We start from the raw sequence: 21,494 nt of genomic DNA on the forward strand, positions 1-21,494 counted from the left end.
TTTTCGGTCATATCCCTTTGACAGAAGCCGGCTGGCTACAGTACATACAGGCCAAATGTCAGCCAGTTTCTATTGAACCGGCTGATGCCACCCATCATAGGGCTCGTGTGTACTAAGCTTAAGCCAGGTGAACAACCATTGGGGGAACAATAGCCTATAGGCTGAACAATCTAAGCCAGGTGAACAACCATTGGGGGAACAATAGCCTATAGGCTGAACAATCTAAGCCAGGTGAACAACCATTGGGGGAACAATAGCCTATAGGCTGAACAATCTAAGCCAGGTGAACGACCTTGCTTTTGGAGAACTGTATTCTACACCTGATTTCTGTCCAGCGCTTGCTGAGTTACAGTTGCTCAGGATATTAAATCTTATACAGATGTTTCCATTACACAGCTGCTTTGTTCTCTTTATTATTTCAATATGATTACAGCAGACTTTTTCAGCTAAAGGGCCTTCCCCTGCTACAGCTGTGGCTATCATTTCGTCTCTTTACTAGCTTTGAGAAAACTCACACAAATGAGCAGCTAAAGCCTGCAACTTCAGCATAGCAATACAATGATCTGGTGTAACCAGAGAACACTCGTGTTCCCATATGGCCATGACATATTTTTCTACTTCCATTGGAGAAGCTAGTTTTCAAATGTTACTGCAAAGGAAAGTGAAGGTGTTGTTCATACAATCCAGACTGCAGCTGTCAGCTTCAAGGCTGTTTTATTCTAGAGTCTGTAGAAAAGAAAATCCTGTTATAGTAGGGAAATTTAAAGAAGATTTTTTTTCTAGTTATGGATAGATGGAGAGAGGGTTAAAATGTTTGCTGGGATAGTTGCTGTCGGCACCCCCATCAGAGAGATTTCTCTTAACTTCTTGTCCAAAGAAGGGTACATCTCCTCCTTAGTACAAGTTGAAATCCCTACTTTGACAGCTCTCAAAAATGATGTCTTCACTGGAAGGTTAATTCCTCTACAACTGTGCCAGTAACAGCCGTAACATTTTGAATTTCCCTTCACTTTCTGCTAAGTTGACAATGGTCATCCTAACAAATAGTAAGTGAATCCCCCCAGTGGAGGACAGAGGGCAGTAAAACCTGACAGAGGTTCTAAATATTTCTACACTATCTATAAAATTGTAAACTTATGTTTAACTTAAATTCTATTTCCATTTAATTTAGGCTTTTTTATAAATAACTCTATTGAATAAATTACTAATAAAAGGGGTTTTATCTATAATATAATCTGAAATTTATTCTAAACCTTATTTATTTTTTACATAATAAACATGTTATACTCACCTGCTCTGCGCAATGGTTTTGCACAAAGAAGCCCTGATCCTCTTATTCTGGGGTCCACCGCTGGTGCTCCTAGCTCCTCCCCTTTGGTGAGTGCCCACCATAGGAAGCACTAATGCGGCCTTGTTCACGAGCTGCATGGCCCATGCCCATAGACACAGGCAGCAGAGCTCAGTCCCGCCCCTTTGTCACAGGATTTGATTGACAGCAGAGGGAGCCATTGGCTTTGTGGGAATGAAGAAAGTGGAGAGAGCCGCTGCTCTCGAACACAGCGCTGGATCAAGATTGGCTCAGGTAAACATAAGAGGGGACTGGGGGGGTGGAGAGATGTAAGTTCCTGGACATAGGAGGTTTTTTTAACTTAAATGCAGAGAATTTAAGGCTTTAGAACCATATTAAGCCTGAATTCCAGGTATTGCTATTTTTGCATAGCTTGGACCAATGTAGCTGTGCACATGTCATAATTTGCACATCCTCATCCAATCAGAGAATGCTTTGCGATAATTGAGAAAAAATGCAAAGTTCCTGACGGCCATTTATCCCTGGGCACATACTACCCTAAATGGAAATACCATCCAGCCCCAGCAGCTATCAGGCTCTCATGAAGTTTGACAGGCTGGATGGTGCACCTATGCCCTTCAGCCGCTACTAAAATGGCCACTTTCCAACTACTGAGTGAGCCAATAAATGGTATCACTCTGGTCCCTTTCACACTACTGCGACTTCAAAGTCACGCAATTTCAGGGAATGTCTGTGTAAATTTGAGGTCTATGGACCAAAGTAGTACAGGGACTACTTTGAAGTCGCAGAGATACAAATGGCACTTATTGGAAATCATGGGGTACGACTTGTCATGCGACTTTGCAGTCCCAAGTCTCAGGACAAGTCACACGAGTGTAAAAGGGGCCTAAGTCTCCAAACTGTCAGCTATAAGGATAATATAATACACTGTATCTTTATTCTCGTTTAGGATGTTCATGAGAAAACAAAGATAACTGGCCCATTCAAATGTCAGTGCAACCAATAGGTGGAGCCTGGGGGTCAGAGGCAGACTCTGACTTGTATGTTCTAGATACTCTGATCAACCTGTCATAATTCCTCTTTTCTTATCCACATGGGGTTTTGGGTGTTCTTGTTCACATGTTGCTTGTTCCCGCTTCTCCTGTAGCACGCCTTAATATAAAAAAATCCCAACACGAATAGTGGGGACCCCTCATAATGCAGACCAAGGATACAAAACGAAGAAGCCAGCAAAAGAGTTCTTATGCCCCGTACACATGGTCGGATTTTCCGACGGAAAATGCGTGATAGGACCTTGTTGTCGGAAATTCCGACCGTGTGTAGGCTCCATCACACATTTTCCATCGGAATTTCCGACACACAAAGTTTGAGAGCAGGCTATAAAATTTTCCGACAACAAAATCCGTTGTCGGAATTTCCGATTGTGTGTACACAAATCCGACGCACAAAGTGCCACACATGCTCAGAATAAATAAAGAGATGAAAGCTATTGGCTACTGCCCCGTTTAGAGTCCCGACATACGTGTTTTACATCACCGCGTTCAGAACAATCGGATTTTCCGACAACTTTGTGTGACCGTGTGTATGCAAGACAAGTTTGAGCCAACATCCGTCAGAAAAAATCCTAGGATTTTGTTGTCGGAATGTCCGATCAATGTCCGACGGTGTGTACGGGGCATAAGAGATGCAAGAAACGGTCAGGTAATTTAGTTTCAGTATCTACAAAAAACTGAAATATCAAGATTGGAAAGAGTCATCTTTTAACGAGCAGAAAACACTAAGCCCCGGTTCACACAGGGGCGACTTGTCAGGCGACTCAGCCGCCTGGCAAGTCGCGTCCCATTCTGTACTACGGAACCGTTCTAACAGGAGCGACTCAAGTCGCTCCGACTTAGAAAAAGGTTCCTGTACCACTTTTGGGGCGACTTGCATTGACTTCTATACAGAAGTCGTTTTGCAAGTCGCCGCTGAAGTTGTGTGCAGGTCGCCTTTGTGAGTCGGTCTGCAAGTCGTGTTGCCCCCGTGTGAACCGGCAGTCATTGTCATTTGCATAGAGAAATGTTACAATGTATTTTCCAGCGCTTCATTTTGTGGCTGCAGTGGAGAAGATGTATACCCACGGTGGCAATGATTAATGTGCAGATCATCATGTTAAACCCACAGAATCACAACTGACAGCTACAAATGTTCAAATCTGATGTGTTCGCGGCTAGTTGCAGGCTGCTGCACATATACAGCGACCAGTGGTAAATGTGCATCACCCACAGTGCAAAGCCATCTACAGACTGGAATACCTATTACTGGCATCACAGATGCATGTAGTTACTTTGAAGGTGTATTTTCTTTAATGATGAAATGGTACATTGGTTAATCACCATGAAAATTGTCTGTAGTTTGGAGACTACAAAATAATAGAAACAGAGGCGAACAAAGTCTGAACCGAGCCCATCAGCGCTGTTAGCAGGAGCATGTCCGATTTCGCTATAGAGAGAGAAGATTTACAGGGGAAAGATTCCCACTGAGAAGAGACACAGGCGGACCATGATGCTTAATAAGGGATACATTTTATTAGAAAAACAATAGCCTTGTTATAGGCGTATGCTTGCATGGTTGAAGCGTGATGCAGCTGCTCTTAAACAGACAACGTTGTCTATATTTAACATGATCTTGGTGTTGGTGGTGGGTACCTGGTCTTGGCCCTTTTTGTATTAAATATATTTTTTCTAATAAAATGTATCCCTTATTAAGCATCATGGTCCGCCTGTGTCTCTTCTCAGTGGGAATCTTTCCCCTGTAAATCTTCTCTCTATAATATTTAGGCACAGAGACTGCACTTATTATTAGTGAGCCTGCTAATCTTGGGACACCACACGGGTATATTGAACACCCAGTGTTGTGGTAACTAATAGTGAGTACTGATCTCCAACCAATTTTTCTACCAATTCCGCTATAACAGCTTTATGACTGGGAGTTAGTATTCTGACCTCTGTGTCATTATGTGGAGAGTTCTTTGCCTTTGACGCTGAGGGGCAGACTGGATACATGCCCGCCCGTCCCCTCTGCCCATCTGGCAATCATGGAATTTCCAACATGGTGAATTGTGACCACGCACACTCACATCCGCTGCTAGAGTTCCGCTAGAGTTCCGTACATGGGCAACAGCGATGTGAACACATCCTCGCCCCGCTGATGATGTCAGATGCCGGCGGGACGGGGAGAGTTTAAAACGTAGCGGTCCGCCACTGTGCACTGATGGGGAATTTCTGTGAGAGAGTGTTTGTCTCTCCTCTTTCCCCCTTCATAGCAAGCTTCTTCTTGAATTTTCGGCACATGTAAGTACTCTTTGTTGCAATATGTCCATTGGTTTTGTCCTGTTGGGGAGGGGGGCTCGGGGTCCACTGGTCAACATTTGCCTGCGTTTGCAGGAAAGGAGGTGGCATCTTTTTCAGCCACAGATGATTTGTTTCCACCTGTTCCTCTGAAGTGATGATGCCCCCATCAAATTGCCCTTGAGCTCCAGCCCCATCCAGGACAGGAACAATCTGAGATATATATATATTTCCATTAAAAGGAAACAATTTATTTTTCTTTCAGGATTATGCTGGCTGATTTCCCAGGAAAAAACAGACTTTGCAGCAGGAGTGCTGTTGGTCTGTATCTGGGTCTTGTTAGGGTCCAGCAAATATCCTCTGCTGTTTATCTACTAGACATCCCAGCAATAAACCACATCCCTTTGTCCTGGGGCCAAAAAGATCATAATGGTTCTATATTTTTGCAACTTTGAATAAGGTAATTTTGCCTCACTTTAAAACTACTATTAACCATTTCTATGATCTTAGTTTGATCAATTAGGGTCATAGAGCTTAAAATTTACATGTGGATACATTTCAGAATCTTATCCTCTCCCTATGGTTGCACATTTGCCCCTATAACTCAGGCTTCAGAATTATCTGATTAATTCAAGTGTTATTGTGAACAAAAGCATCTGGTAGGCATGCAGTCTCAGCTCGTTATTTTTTTTTAAATGTATATAATCACGATTTATGATTTGTTATGTAATTTTTTTGACACTATTGTCACAATAATCTTTCAAGTATAATTATGTATAATTGTTCATTTCTTTTGTAGTATTTAACTTCATGCAGCACTTTCAAAAGCTCCTGAGGAAGTTCCTATGAGTAAGAAGTGGCTGCACCCGTTACATGAATTCTATGCTTTTTGAACATCAATTGTCATTTTAAAGGAATTTATGTTTAATAAAATTTATATTTTTATATATCTATTTGCATATTATTTTGGTACCTTTAAAGTCCCGATTGTTCTTTACCAGTTGTTTCTATTTACTTAATGGGATGTGGTGCCTAGCTCCGACCCCTCATTGCCCAGTTCTAAAATGAAATGTCTGAACCGTTGTTCAGCCTGAAGGATGATTCCCTTTTTTGTAGAGAAAAGAAAACAATTGTTGCACCAGAATTTGTTATAAACGTGTGGTTTCAGGATACCAACCAAACTGTTCTCTTAGCTTTTCCCAAGACCCCCTGCTCTCTATCTCCCTTGTCTTTTTATAATGCACATCTCCAGGACTTCTCCAGAGCCTATCCCATTCTCTGGAACTCACTACCCCAATTTGTCCAACTATCTCTCACTCAATCTGCCCTTAGGTGATTTCTAAAAGCCCAACTCTTCAGAGAGGCCTATCCTGCCGCTAACTAAGAAGGGTATGATATGTGACATGGACCCCAACAGAGGTAGTCCATTTTTCAGTTAGAGTGGGGGTCCTCTTTAAAATTATGTGTTAAATCTGAACTGCTGATATAAAAAGATACCATTTAATGCAGATCTGTCTTAAGCATTAAAACAAAAAATTGTAAACTCTGGCATAAGCTAATATTTTCTAAATCCAAGTTTTTTTAATCTTGATGTGCTTTGTGTACTTCTTCCATATCTGAAGTAACACAGCATGAAACGTTACCTCTGTGCAGGAGCTTCCCATAATAAAGACCAGCCATTGCTGCTCTCTCTCCTTGTGCAGGGTGACTGGTCTTGTATCTGCCCCTTTCTGTAGTTTTCTGCCGACTGCCTGTAGTGGATGGAGACTGCTGACTCCCTCCCAAAGCTTGGCTTTATCAACAGACTATGTACAGGACAATGATGATGTCACCCCTTTTTTATATGGTAATAACTGAGTTTGCAAACATGTTGGGGTTTATTATATATGTCCTTTGTGGCTGTTGATTAACATATGTAAAAGAAAGACTTTGTGCCCAGAGTTCAGCATTTTTAATGCAAGCAGCATTTGACCTGGTATCAGCCTTTTGCAGTCCACTGTACAGCAAAACTCAGACAGGGGGGAGAGAAACACAAGGGGGGGGGGGGGGGGATTTACTAAAACTGGTGCACACAGAAACTGGTGCAGCTGTGCATAATAACCAATCAGCTTCTAACTTCAGCTTGTTCAATTAAGCTATGACAATAAAACCTGGAAGCTGATTGGTTACTATGCACAGCTGCACCATTTTTAGTAAATCACCCCCAAGGAGTTACCCAGTTGTGCTGCAGCGCTCTCGTGTTAACAAGGAGCATGCTGGTAAAAGGAGAGAGCAAAATGACAGAAAGGTGGGCTCATCAGTCTTCTGCTTCTCCTTTCCTTGTCCAGTCATCAGCTAGGAAGGGGCAACTCCGGTAATATTTGAAATATATGCAGCAGATAAAGAAAAAAAAAAAAAACACACACACACAGGCCTCCTGCCCTGATTGACAGGGCTGTGCTGTGTGACAGAGCTATGTAAATCTTAGGACTGGACAGACAGAAATACAAATCCTTTAGCAGGTACCACATGTGTCTTCCATCTGAGTATTTAGCCCTTTGCCTGGAGTTGCCTGAAAAAAACCCAATAAAAGAGAAATCCATATGCTGAACATCTTCCTGCCAACTAAGTATGCAGCACATGCAAAAAACAGCTGATGATTTCAGGTATCAAACATACAAAAGCACCGTATGAAACAGTAAGACGCTGGAACAGACAAACCTCAGTCTAGAGAGTCGCCTGATCATATTTCAAGGCAAGGAAAACTCAGAAGCCAGAAAGTCTACATGCCAGCTAGAGAGGCCACTGACCCCGTAACTGACAGAACAATAGAAGATCAAGTATACTGGAGGTGACACACATTCCAGCATACAGCAAAATGGGCTTCAGCTTCATAGTGTCAACTCCCTGTTGTTTTTATTATCATTAATGTAGAATTTATAAAAGGAGAACTTTTTTAAATTTAGGTTAGAGTAAGGGAGGGTTATAACTTCTGTCAGGTTTATTTTTGCCCTTCTGTGTCCCATTGGGCAGATTTCCTGTCACTTCCTGTCCCATAACCAAAACAGAATGTGAGAAAATCCCTCTACAGTGAGGGAACTCCTGGTTGTTACCAGAACTAGTGTCCTCATTGGAAGATTTCCCCGCTATTCCTGTTCTGGGGACAACCCAAAATTTGGGATTTTATTTTACTTTCCCTTTCAGTGATAATGATACACAGGACTAATAAAAGAGGGGGGAAGAGGGGGGAAATCTACCCAACAGGGGCACAGACAGCAATTAAAACTGACAGGGGGTCTAATTTCTCTCCACTCTATATAAATCTAAAAAAGGTTTTGCCTTTAGTTATACTTTAAAAATACTGTTGATTTTAGGTGTTTAAAGAAAAGTATGTGGTCTGGAGGGTTTGCAGTTTCATACTTACCTAGGTCCCCGCCGACTCTTATGCCCCGTACACACAAGCGGAAATTCCTCCAGCAAAAGTCCGATGAGAGCTTTTGGTCAGAAAATGCAACCGTGTGTATCCTCCATCAGACTTTTGCTGGCGGAATTCCAGCCAGCAAAAGATTGAGAGCACGTTCTCAATTTTTCGGTCGGAAAAAGTTCCGATCGGAAATGCAGATCGTCTGTACCAATTCCGACACGCAAAATTCCTACACATGCTCGGAAACAATTCGACGCATGTTCGGAAGCATTGAACTTCATTTTCTCGGCTCGTCATAGTGTTCTACGTCACCGCGTTCTTGACGGTTGAAAGTTCAGCGAACTTTTGTGTGACCGTGTGTATGCAAGCCAAGCTTGAGCAGAATTCAGTCGGAAAAACCATCCAAGATATTTCCAACGGAAATTCCGCAGGTGTGTACGCGGCATAACACTGAGAAGCGAGCGATATAACACCGCCGATCGCTCGGTACTCAGGGCTCTGTGTGCAGAGAGCTGGTGACTGTCAGTCACTGCTCTCTGCACTGCCCCCCCTCTCACTCCTGGAGCGCTTTGCTGTGGAGGGGGCGGAAGCGGCCGGCTCAGGCCCTCAGCAGCTCGCTGAGAGGCCGAGACGGGTGCCAGTCCAGGCATGTAGGCGAATCATGACCCCAGTGTCGCAATTTTGCCCAAGCCTGGACTGGCTCTGTGACACCAGCAGACAGCGGACTTCAGCCCGCTGTCTGCTGAAAACAGATCACAGGAGTGCAAAACGAACTACACTCCTGTGATCCATTGAAGAAGTACACCCAAAAGAGCTTTGGTTGTACTTCTCCTTTGGTGCATTTTTTTAAAAAAAATGGGGTAAAACGCAAAACAGAAAATGCACTTGGCTCTTGCCAAAAAAGGTACTCGAGCTACTTTGGTGCGTTTGTTGCACATAAGGAATCAGGTGAATGGGCTTTGCTATACTGTTGTATGACAAATGTCGTTCTGGTGTGAATGGGGCCTAAAGATCACTCACTTGAGCCTGCACTTTATGTATACAAAAAATGAAATCCTGGAGCATCAAAGGGATGCCTAGCATGAGGGAACCTCTCGGCTGCATAGGGGAGGCTGTAATGTGTGTTCATATGGGTTTCCATAAAAAAGTTATATGTTTAAAATAGAACCCTAAAGATTTTTTTAACATATGCAGGCCTGGATATGTTACTTTGCACAATAGTTCTGCTCTGAAAAATAAAAAAACTTTACATTTTTCTCATTGTCCCAAGTTTGCCATCACCAAAAGCAAAGCTTGTAAAAAAAAAAAAAAAAAAAAAAAAAAAAAAAACATGCATTTTTAAAGGCATATACAGGATATTTATAAATGTGATACATTATTAATGATCTTAGCTTTGTAAATTTGTCAGTGTTTACTGATCAATGTATAAATTAATATTTTGCAGTACAGTTTTTGAACCTGTGCTGAATATAAGCTCTAACAAGCAAGGCCCTCTAAATTCCTCCTGTATTGTAACTGTACTATCTGTCCTCATGTTACAAAGTGCTGTGCAAACTGTTAGCGCTATATAAATCACTAATAATAATAATAATAATAATAATATGGAGATTCTTTAAAAATTATGTCATGAACAATTTTTTATAAAACAATAGTGCAGTAAATGGTTTGCATGACAGCAAAGATCAAAATAATCAGTGGGAGGACTGATAAAAATTATTAATGTTCCATTACAGGTAGATTATAAACTTGAAATGTAATCTGAGCACCCCAAACCTAAACGCTATTTAATTAATTTTAAATATTCAAAAGGAAACTCACCCATCCATCCATGTTGCCATGCTTTAGTTTGCTAAGAAATCACTTTGAACCCCCACCCCCTAGCATTTCTAGCCATGGCCATCTTGAATAAGGGCAGATGATCCATGTAGCATTTACTTCCTGGAATCTTTCCACCCTTAGATCAGGTATCCAGGCAGGGGGTGTGCTTAGCTGAGAAAACCCCTCCTATAGATGAATGAAAAAAAAAAATTGATTGAGGCAGAAAAGTTCAACTTTGAGTTGTAAGGACTACAGAACCACACCTCTTTATTTAATGGGAGAATTAAAGAGGGGTAGGGTCCTGTGAATTTGGTCTTGTTACTGTCACCCTGAAACAGTAGGGTGAGCGCATATTGTCACGCTAGAACAGGAAGCATGCTATTGGTAGAATCACCAAACGAAGATAAAGTGGAAAAAAAAAGCTTGAAGAAATGAAAAATGAATGCAGTCACCACATCGAATAATTATTTTTTGTATTTCTTGGGTATTATTAACACTGTATCAAAGAGTCACTATTAAAAGATTAAGGAATGTTTTATGTTGTAGATGTAGCGGCTGTAGGATTAGAATAGAGGGATTCCATGTATAAGCGCAAAATATTTGGGCACAACAAACACATAGCCACTGGGGGAGAATCAACACCTTTATGGTAAATACACACCATGGTGGACTCATGTTAGGTAAGGGGATAACCTTCAGCTTTGACTTCTTAAATGGAAGATGGGCCAATATGTCTGTTATTATCTCGGCACTAGCAGAGAAAACAGACAGTTGGTTCATCATTTCTATCCTAGGTGTTGGACCTTTTGTTTTTCTCCCATAGCACCATCAAAATGTGACAAAGCTGTACATCAGGGGTAGGCAACCTTTTGAGCACAGTGTGCCAAAAAATGTTTTCAAAGAAATTGAGTGTGCCGATTTTATAACAAAAAATGTCAACTTCACACTCTCAATCACGAAAAAGATTTTTTATAAAGTAAATGCTGTACACTACTTTCGTAGTGAAAAATTAACATCCTGCACTCTCACGACTCTCACGCCTCAGATCAGCCCCAATTCCTGAAACTCCACACTTCAGATGAACCCCAATTTATGCACCTTCACACCTCAGATCGCAGCCCCCCATGCAAATCTGTTTCACCACTATAACCCCCTGCACATCTGCCCCACCACATCTTCCCCACCACTGTACCCCCCTTGCTCATCTGCCCCACCACTGTACCCCCTTTTTTAACCGGCCACACCACCGTACTCCCTGCACATCTGCTCCACGGCCGTATCCCCATGCTCTTCTGTCTCACTACTGAATCACCTTCTCATCTGTCCTAACACTGAACCCATCTGCTCATCTGCCGCACTAATGTACCTCCTGCACATCTATCTCACCTCTGTACCCCTCTGCTCTCCTACCCCACCACTGTAAACCCCTGCTCATCCGGCCCACCAATACACCTCCTTTCACATCTGCCCCACTGCTCTACCCCCCTGCTCATCTGGCCAATCACTGTACCCCCTGCTCATCTGGCCAATCACTGTACCCCCTGCTAAACCGGCCCATCACTGTACCCCCCCCCCCCCGCTCTTCTATCCCAAGCATATGGAATGGATGCGCAATGATGAGCTTGGGTCAGGGACATTTTCTGAAAGCAGTGGGCTTGTGTGCAGGATCATAAGTTGGGCCCCCGCAGCTGAGAAAAAGTGGTTGGGTGCGATTTTCATTGCGCTGAATACTGGCTGTGGCTTAAAGGCACACAGAATGCAGGGGTTCAGTAGTAAGTGACGCAAAAGGTTCAGGAATAATTTCAACAGAGTTCCCAGAAGCTCAACAAAAATTCCACAAACTGTCACCTGATTGTGGTTCTCAATCACAGTGAAATCCCTTCTTTTGGAGATTGGCAGTGGCAACCAAGCGAGTCATCTTCCTCCCGATGGTGGACAGGGCTAGCAGGACTGTGATTGGCTTTAGCAGTGGCCAATGACAGTCCTCCTCCTCCTCCTGGAAACAGGGACTGCCCCCCCCCCCCCCCAGCAGAACTGCACCCAATCTCTTCCCCATCACAAAAGCTGACAATCGCAGCTACAGCAAAGTTAGAGAACCAAACAATGTTTCCCATCTTTTACAATGTGTGGGGGCACAGTGCCTCCCCCTCAGTTCAGGTGCGGCATGGGGAAATCTGAAATTGGAATGCATTAGTGTCTCATTGACACTTCCCTGCGCTGCTCTACTGATGGGGAGGGAGTCCCCGTCAGCAGAGCAGCGGCACCAGTGCCGGGGGTTGCCTACCCCTGCTGTACATAAATCAAGAGCATAACACTGATGTCTTTAGGTATAAATAAACTTACAAATAACTGCATATCAAATCACAGATTTTTTCTTTTGCTAATGCGGGCTGTTTTTTTTTTTTTTCAAGATAATTATGTATACAGTACTATCTACATGACCAAGAATGCAGAATCCCAACGAGCAACAATTACTACAAGAACAAAATATCAGCCATGTGTGACAGTGTTTGGCGTCTTGCAGCAGTGGGGGAATTATCTTTTAGTATCACTGAAGAGATTTGTTATCGGTGAATAAGACCCTTAGGGCCGATCTGCCGGTGATCCCCTGGGATGCAGAACAGGGAGGGTCATAGAAAAAGAACTTTCACATATGTTTTGATTTAGCCTGTTCTGGGAACAAATGCCTTCCAGACAGTGCCGAGTTTGCTAGCAGCCTGGAAGGCAAAATTAAAAAGGGAAAATGTATTTTTGATAAAAGCCAAATACTAACTTACAGCAATAACTTCTAGAATGGTGGCTCTATTACAGCCAAGCCGCTAGTAATGTCATTCAATGCAATGATAAATCCCTGTATAGAGTGGTGATGAAATGGGGTTCCTGGTAAAGTTACTAAGCTTCCATGATGATGTGGCCAAAAGAGTTTATTGCAGCATTCGAATGGCATTAAGCCCTGTAAAAATACGGGCAGAATCTCAGGAGACATTTGCTGGTATAAAGATAAAAACCGGCCCACATTGTGCCCGTGTGTATGTCAGTCTGTCCGACAGTGCTGGACGTGCATGTTGGAAAACCAGCAAACGACCGGACTACTGATCAGCATTCTCAGCCAATGGCAGAGAGCGTTGATCAGAGTGTTTTGGCGGGGGGGGGGGGTACAGCGTCTCTGACCAGAGCTGACAAATTTTTTTCATGCAACCAACCAGGTTGCACGAAAATAAACTAATAGTGTGTATGGCTTTATATACTCAAGCATTCAGCAGTGACTCCAGACCGCTAATTGTATAACTCCACCCAAGAGCCAGCCCCTGCTTACATCAGTACTGATCGCTCTTTAGGGGAGTACTGAGGCAGGTGCTGTCATGTTTTCAGGATGTACAGCACTCTACAAAAATACAGAGACCTAGTGATGACATCACTGGGTTTAAAATAAGGTATATATTGAAAACAGTAAGATTTAATTTAATATGTTATTAGCATCTTTTGGAAGGCAAAATATAAGCAGATTAGGCTTCAGCTTTAAAAGCCTGCTGCAGATGTTCTTGGGCAAATTACTAGAAAACACTGGAATTACTGGCTTACTGAGTATGCCATTACATTTTTATTAGTTGTGCGTTTTCTAGGAACAAATTAGAATTTGATGGACATAATAAGCAACAATGAGTTTTCAGGAGTGTGATCATTTTCAATATTTTATGGTAACCAGACTCATAGTTTGAGCAAAAGTCCCTTGCAGATTTCAAGGATTGCTTATGAAGCCAATAGTTTAAAGCTGAACTCCAGGCAAAGTATTTACTACACATCTGGAATTCATATATGAAAGTTGTTTTAACTGCCAAAGTTTTTTTTATTTCTATCCAGCCAGTTCTGACATTTACACAGCCATGCATAGTAGCACAACCAGCCTGGTGACCTGACTGTTCTGTACTGCAATCCAGCTGCCTAGCCCGGCCTGTACCAGGACTATGAAGGAGAACCTGCAGCATGATGAGCTCATCCCTTTGCTCTCTCCTGCAATTAACAGGTTCCTGATCAGTCCAATTGCATGCAACATACTACACTGATGATATGATAGCGATATACAAGACTCTCTTCACACCTAGGCATTTTGTTTTCAGGAAGAAAGTCGCGCATTTCCATTTTCTTATTTTTTTTTTTTTTTCTATCATCATTCATTCTAGTACCATAATCCCTCCCCTCCCCTCTTCACATTTACCCTGCTCTAACGAGCCACACCACTATCCCAGCTGATGTGTGTTAGACACATACCAGCGCTGCCAGGCCACTCCTGTGTACCGCCCCTCTCCCTCCCCTCCTCTCTCCCTATTTAACCCACACCATCATGGCCGATAGCCATGCCTAAGTAAGGAGCACGCATGCTCCAAACGCGAGCGCGCTATGGCCACGCCCCCCGCTCTCCTCCACCCGACGTCATCTTCTTAGGAACCTGCTGACACGCTGTCTGAGGGAACCCCAAGCCATCGGAAGCTACGGACTCCACCGCAAGCGTCCGAGGCCGGCCCCGCCACAGCCCAGCCTGTTTTGTGATTTGACTCTGCGTTGCCCAGGAGAACCTACCTATGCCTATTTCTTATCACACAAATGTGAGTGTACAATTTGTAATAAAATTGTGTTTTTAACTACTTACTACCCTTAGAGCAGCGCTGCTTTTCTTTTTGCTTTTGCACTGATAGGTGGCACTGTGGGCAATGATAGGCAGCACTGGTGATGAGGCACTGTTTGGTCACCTTGATAGGTGGCACTGTGGGCACTGTTAGGTGGCACTGTTAGGTGGCACTGGCAGGTGGCACTGGTGGGCACAGATGATTCCGTGGCTGCTCTCCTTGATCGGGACCAATGTCCCTCTGACAGCCGCCGGTGATCAGCTTTTTACTTTCTCTTCACGCTATCAGCGCGAAGAGAAAGAATAGCCGATTACTAGCTCTGTTTACATCACATGATCAGCTGTCATTGGCTGACAGCTGATCACATGGTAAGGGGTCAGGATTGACTCCTTACTCCGATCTGTGATCAGCCGAGTCTCATAGACTTGCTGATCACAGAGCACACCACGCACGCCCTGCAGGGGGCCCGCAGGCCGCTTGAGCACGGGAGGACGTCTATTGACGCCCTCCCGGCAAAGTAGGTCCGCGCTGTAGCCGTCATTCGGCTATAGCGCGGATGTGAAGGGGTTAGACTGCATAGAGGGTTCTTTACTGTCAGAGCGATAAGGATGTGGAACTCCATTCCACAAGCAGTGGTATCAGCAGGGAGTGTCAATAGTTTAAAAAAAAATATTCGATAGCCATCCCAATGATCACAACATACAGGGATATGAGCTTTATTATTGACATAAACACACACACCACAGGTTGAACTGGATGTACTGGTGTCTTTATTCAACCTTACCAACTATGTAACAAATTCAAGTACTAACACTAGTTTCATTTAAACATGAACACAGAGTTCAGATTTAAACATAGGACTTGTCACAGGGCACTTGCAAAGTAATTTAGTATATACAGTAAAACCTTGGTTTGAGAGTAACTTGTCTTGAGAGCGTTTTGCAAGACAAGCAAAATTTTTTAATAAATTTTGACTTGATATACAAGAAATGTCTTGATATAAGAGCAGCATCATGTCACAACTGTGTATAAAAGAGAAGAGAGGCGCCTCTAAGTGTAGCAATATGGTTACATTTAATGAAGATACAAAATTAGGGCTGAAACAACTAATCGATTAATCGACAACTAATCGATTATGAAATTAATCGATTACTATTTTCATAATCGATTAATCGGCTAGTAGCATAATGGGGTTAAAAAAAACTAAAATGAGCCCTTTATAGTACAAAAAGAGCAAATAATCGCTACTGTAAATATTACTTTCACAGTTCTACAGTAAAAAAAACCGAACCCCTTACAGTAGTGATTATCTGCTTTTTTGTACTATAAAGGGCTAATTTATTTTTTTTTTTAACCCCATTATGTTACTAAACATCTTAGACTTGGTTCACATCTATGCATTTCTTTGGTGCTTTTTGCAGAAACGCACTACAGTTCATTTACATGGTTTCCTAGTTTCCTATGGGACAAGTTCACACCTATGCTTTTTTCAGCCGCTGCGTATTTGGAAAGGGTCAAGGACTTTTTTTTTAATGCAAAACGGTGCTTTTTTGGTTCAATATACTTCAATGGAGAATCTGCAGAAAAAGCATGTAATGCGTTTTTGCAGCAATTTGTGTTTTTTAATCTGCCCAACAACAAATTGGCCAAAAAAAAATGCAAAAACGCGAATTGCAGCAAAATCACGTGCGCAAAAATCAAAACGCACAGCACAAAGCACAGCAGAAACAGATCAAAAGCAAACTGCATAGGTGTGTACCGAGCCTTATGCTGGCCACATGGATCAATTTTCAGACGAGAATATTCAGACGAAAAATCTTTGTACATTCGCTGAATGAAAGAATGTTGTTTGAAATTTTCACTTGTTTTTAACATTCTGTGTTTAAAACGAATGTAATTTCTGAACAAAAACCACATACACTGTCTGAAAATTCCTTTCACCAAGAAGTTTTCTATTTCCAAATTTTCCCATCACTGTGGTTGCAAATGAACGTCGATTTGACCCCACTAACAATTAGAAAATCGAACGAACGTTCTTAAAATTACATTTTTTTTTTTTGAAGAAAGACATGGTTTGTTCTTTAAATAAAAAAATTTGATCTCTGAGTCTGATGATATTTACCAGATTCACCCTTTAATAGTATATATCCTCTAATAGTATATACAGTATCTCTCTCCTCTAATAGTATATATACAGTATATCTCTCCTCTAATAGTATATTCAGTATATCTCCTCTTATAGTATATACAGTATATCTCCTCTTATAGTATACACAGTATATCTCTTCTGTCTGTTATTCTCAGAGTGGATTAGATATTTTGCCCCCTAACCATATAGTTGGTTATTTATATTTACCACTGCATAGAGATATTTAAGAATAAATTGCCTTTTAAAACTTTACATATTAACTAAATTATACACCACACTTTTCTTTTAAGGTTATTAACCGATTAATCGATTAATCGAAACAATAATCGGCCAACTAATCGATTATGAAAATAATCGTTAGTTGCAGCCCTATACAAAATTTAGCAACTCACATGGATGATTATTAAAACAGGCACACTTAAGTATGCAGGCATCTGGGGTAAAGCTGTCCACACAGACCATCTTCCTCACCGCCATCGACGAAATAACTTCCAGAATGTGCTCCATGAGCAGTTCAAGCCTCGCTTTCAGATCGCTAAACTGCAGGGTAGTCTTCCCGGTCATGATTGCAGACTGACAGCGGTGAGAGCCGGGGGTGCGGAGGAAGGTCTATGTGGACAGCTTTACCCCGGCTTCTGTGCCATGTGCCTCTATTAATCATCAACCACGTGAGTTGCTAACTGTTGTACCATCATTAAATGTAACCATATTGCTACACTTAGAGGCGCCTCTCTTCTCTTTTTATACTCTGTAGTTCCTCCTGGATTTTGCTTCTAATCCCCTTGTGGAGGCTTCCAATTGTAGTGGACATTTTATGGTAACGCAACCTATCACATTGCTATCTTTTTATATGAAAAAGTAAGTACTTCAGAGGTGGGATTTTTAAGTCAATTGTACTTGATTTGATTGTAGCCGTATTAGTGCAATTGTGACAGAGAAGATTGAGTACTGTCCGTGATACTTTATTTATTTGCACTAACATACAATTTTTCAGGACAAGCTTTCGGGGTATGTCCCCTTCTTCAAGGTCCAAGCTGTACTGATTCACAAATTTTTAAGCAGCATGTTAAAGAAGAAGAAGAAAAAAAAAAAAAAAAAAAAAGAAAAAAAGAGAAAACCAAACACATACAAATCAATGGTAATAAAGATAGCAGCAGAGTTAGTGAGATAAGACAGAGGGAGAGCTATAGAATGCAGGGGGGGATTGTATGTTAGTGCAAATAAAAAAAGTATCACGGACAGTACTCAATTTTCTAAGGCAATTTTGAAATACAACAGATATATATTCCAAAAAGTTTTGAATGATGGAATTTGTATGGATGGTTTTACCATGTGTAGTGGGGGTGCTACCACTTTTTAGATGATTACTATGCGATATCATGATACATGTACATGTTTTTTCTATCGTACTACCCGAATTGGGAATTTTTGTTTTATCATGTTGATGTTGTTTGTCTCAATAAAACTTTTTGGAATATATATATCTGTTGTATTTCAAAATTGCCTTTAAAATCCCACCTCTGAGGTACTTACTTTTTCATATATTCAGGGGTGATGGCAATTTACACGCCAAACTGCATGAGTCTTTCAATACAATAATCTTTTGATATGGACTATAAACTGAAGGACTTAAGAATAAATGGTTGTGGAACAAATCATTTGAGTTTCCATTATTTCTTATGGGGAAATTCGCTTTGATATACAAGTGCTTTGGATTACAAGCATGTTTCTGGAACGAATTATGCTCGCCATCCAAGGTTTTACTGTATGAGGTTTTGCAATCTTGTAGTAAAAGATAAAATAGTCTTGCAGTGCATACATGGCTGAGGCCTTCATGTATCCACTGCAACCTAGACAACACACTCTGGATTACTGCTTACACATCCATGGCCTCCATAGAATGCATACCACTCTATATGTTGATGGCCACGCCATTATATGCTATGCTATCTGCAAGTACACACACAGTGGCCAAATAAATATTGACTTTGCAAATATAACAATTTATAAAATATATTATGAGGTTCTCTAGTTACCTGTAATTTATTAACATTATTTCTTATTCCTTCTCAAAGGTCTGGTTAACTAAAACATAAATGTTTGTAGAGAAGCAAAATTCTCAATCTCATGTTACCTGTCCTTGTAGCCAATCTCCATATTGTATTTCTGCCCTGTGCAGTGAAATAGGCCAAGCATGTCTTCAGCCCTCATGTAAAGTACGTGATCAGTTAAAATACCATCTGATCTTTCATCTCCTTATGTCTTTACAACATAATACAAAGTGATAGTTCCGGCATTTATGGATTATAGGAGAACAAAATGATAGAAGCTGGAATGTCTCTTTAACCACTTCAGCCCCGGAAGAATTTACCCCGTTCCTGACCAGAGTACTTTTTGCGATTCGGCACTGTGTTGCTTTAACCGACAATTGCGCGGTCGTGCGACATGGCTCCCAAACAAAATTGATGTCCTTTTTTTCCCACAAATAGAGCTTTCTTTTGGTGGTATTTGATCACCTCTGCGGTTTTTATTTTTTGCGCTATAAACAAAAAAATAGCGACAATTTTGAAAAAAAAAGCACATTATTTTTTACTATAATAAATATCCCCAGAAAATATATAAAAAAACATTTTTTTTTCCTCAGTTTAGGCCGGTACGTATTCTTCTACATATTTTTGGTAAAAAAAAAAAAAAAAAAAATCGCAATAATCGTTTACTGATTGGTTTGCACAAAAAAGTTATTGCGTCTACAAAATAGGGGATAGTTTTATGGCATTTTTATTGATAATTTTTTTTTTTTTTTACTAGTAATGGCAGCGATCAGCGATTTTTATTGTGACTGCGACATTATGGTGGACACATCGGACAATTCTGACACATTTTTTGAACCATTGGCATTAATACAGCGATCAATGCTAAAAAATTGCATTGATTACTGTTGAAATGTCACTGGCAGTGAAGGGGTTAACCACTAGGTGGCGCTGTAGGGGTTAAGTGTGTCCTAGGGAGTGATTCTAACTGTGGGGGGGAGGGGTTGTGTCTGACACATCACTGATAACCGCTCCCAGTCACAGGGAAGTATTGGGCTTGTTTACATTAGCATCTCCCCGTTCTTCCTCACCGTGAGACGATCGTGGGTATGCCCAAGGAACATAGAGTCCACAGGACCCGCGATCATGGTCACGGAGTTCCTGGAGCCGCCTCTTAAAGGGCAACATACAGGTACGTTAATCTGTCTGTACGTGCCCTTCTGTCGCAGTATATCTGCGTGAGGCGGTCGGGAAGCGGTTAATGTCATAGTATAGTACTGCCAATGTCTTTTAGCTTTTAGGCTCCACGCATGGTACATATCATTTCTGCACACAACCTGTCCAGTGCTGCTAAGTTTCTCCTCACCCCAGTTGGCGATCAGAGCAACTGATGACAACAGGGAATGAAAGGAAGGAAAATATAATTTGCTGTGATAGTTCTCATAAAGTGAACTTGTTACTCTTCCCTACATGAGCAAAGCACAGATTCACTTGAGATGAAGCTTGCCCTATACAAATTTTGCTAGAGATCCTAATTATAGTTATCCTTCTCATATTTAAAAGTTAAGTGCGCCTTTCTGACTGTGTTTCATGTTACACCCATATCCACTTGGCCTCCAGAAGATTTTACCTTCTTCATGACCAGCCCATTTTTTTTGCTATTTGGCACTACGTTATTTTAACTGGTGATTATGCGGTCATGCAATGCTGAACTCAAATTAAATTGATATCATATTTTCACACAAATAGAGCTTTCTTTTGGTGCTATTTGATCATCACTGGGTTTTTTATTTTTTTTTTTATTTAAAATCGAAAAGAGACTGACAATTTTTGAAAAAAAAAAAAAACATTTTATATAATGTAATGTATATTAAATATAATCTCTTCAACAATTGCGGCCAAACTGTATTCTACAACATGTCTTTGGTAAAAAGATAAGTGTGTATTGATTGGTTTGTGTGAAAGTTACTGCGTCTACAAACTATGGGAACTAGTACCCAAATTTTGTAATTATTATTATTATTTTAATACTACTAATGGTGGTGATCAGCGACTTATAATGGGACTGCGATAGTGCAACATGAAATCTGACACTAACTGACGCTGTGGAGAACTGACATCACCAGTGACATTAAAGTGGATGTAAACCCAATTCATAAAATTTGACCTAGGCATATATGTCTGTAATGTTTTCTTATCGCTCTCCTAAGCACTAAGTCCTGTGTCTTTCTGCTGTTTCATTCCGGTTATCAGCATGATAACTTCTGACAAGTTCTCAAAGACAGGAGATAAAAGCAGCTGAAAATGTGTGTAGTGAGAGGTTGATTACCAGAGAGCTTGTCTTGTCACAGCACAGCTCTGAAAGTATCTCCGTTCTTCTACCTATGTGGGGGGGGGGGGGGGGGTGACTTTCCTTTAATCAGCTGTATCCCAGTGTAAGCCAAGAATCCACTCCTACAGCTGAATGAGGGTGTGAAAAATCAAACCCGATGTAAGAATTCTAAAGAATATAGCAAGCCAAAGACAGCAGAAATACATGTAAAACTTATGTAGGGAGATTTGTTTCATCCCTGTGTATCATCTGAGGCTGTTCACTTCACTGAGTATATGTGAGGGTTTACATCCACTTTAATACAGTGATCAGTAGTAATAAAATGCACTATCACTGTAATAATGACACTGGGTAGGAAGGGGTTAATATTTAGGGCGATCAAGGGGTTTCCCTGCTTGGCGGTCAATCATTAGCCGGGACCCGGTGATCAGCATGTGTTTCAGTCTGAGTGCATTTATTGTTTGTTTTGCAAAATGTAGAATTGTCCTCTAAAGCTGAA

At 41.3% G+C, this 21,494-nt stretch overlaps 1 protein-coding gene across 2 annotated transcripts in view; it reads right to left on the reverse strand.

Moving 5' to 3' along the window:
* The window catches only part of STARD9 (StAR related lipid transfer domain containing 9), a 241,619-nt gene that overhangs the window by 184,668 nt on the left and 35,457 nt on the right, over positions 1–21,494 (reverse strand). The window lies entirely within an intron of this gene.

This window comes from Aquarana catesbeiana, linkage group LG13 (assembly GCF_042186555.1).
Source record: "Aquarana catesbeiana isolate 2022-GZ linkage group LG13, ASM4218655v1, whole genome shotgun sequence".
NCBI lineage: Eukaryota > Metazoa > Chordata > Amphibia > Anura > Ranidae > Aquarana > Aquarana catesbeiana.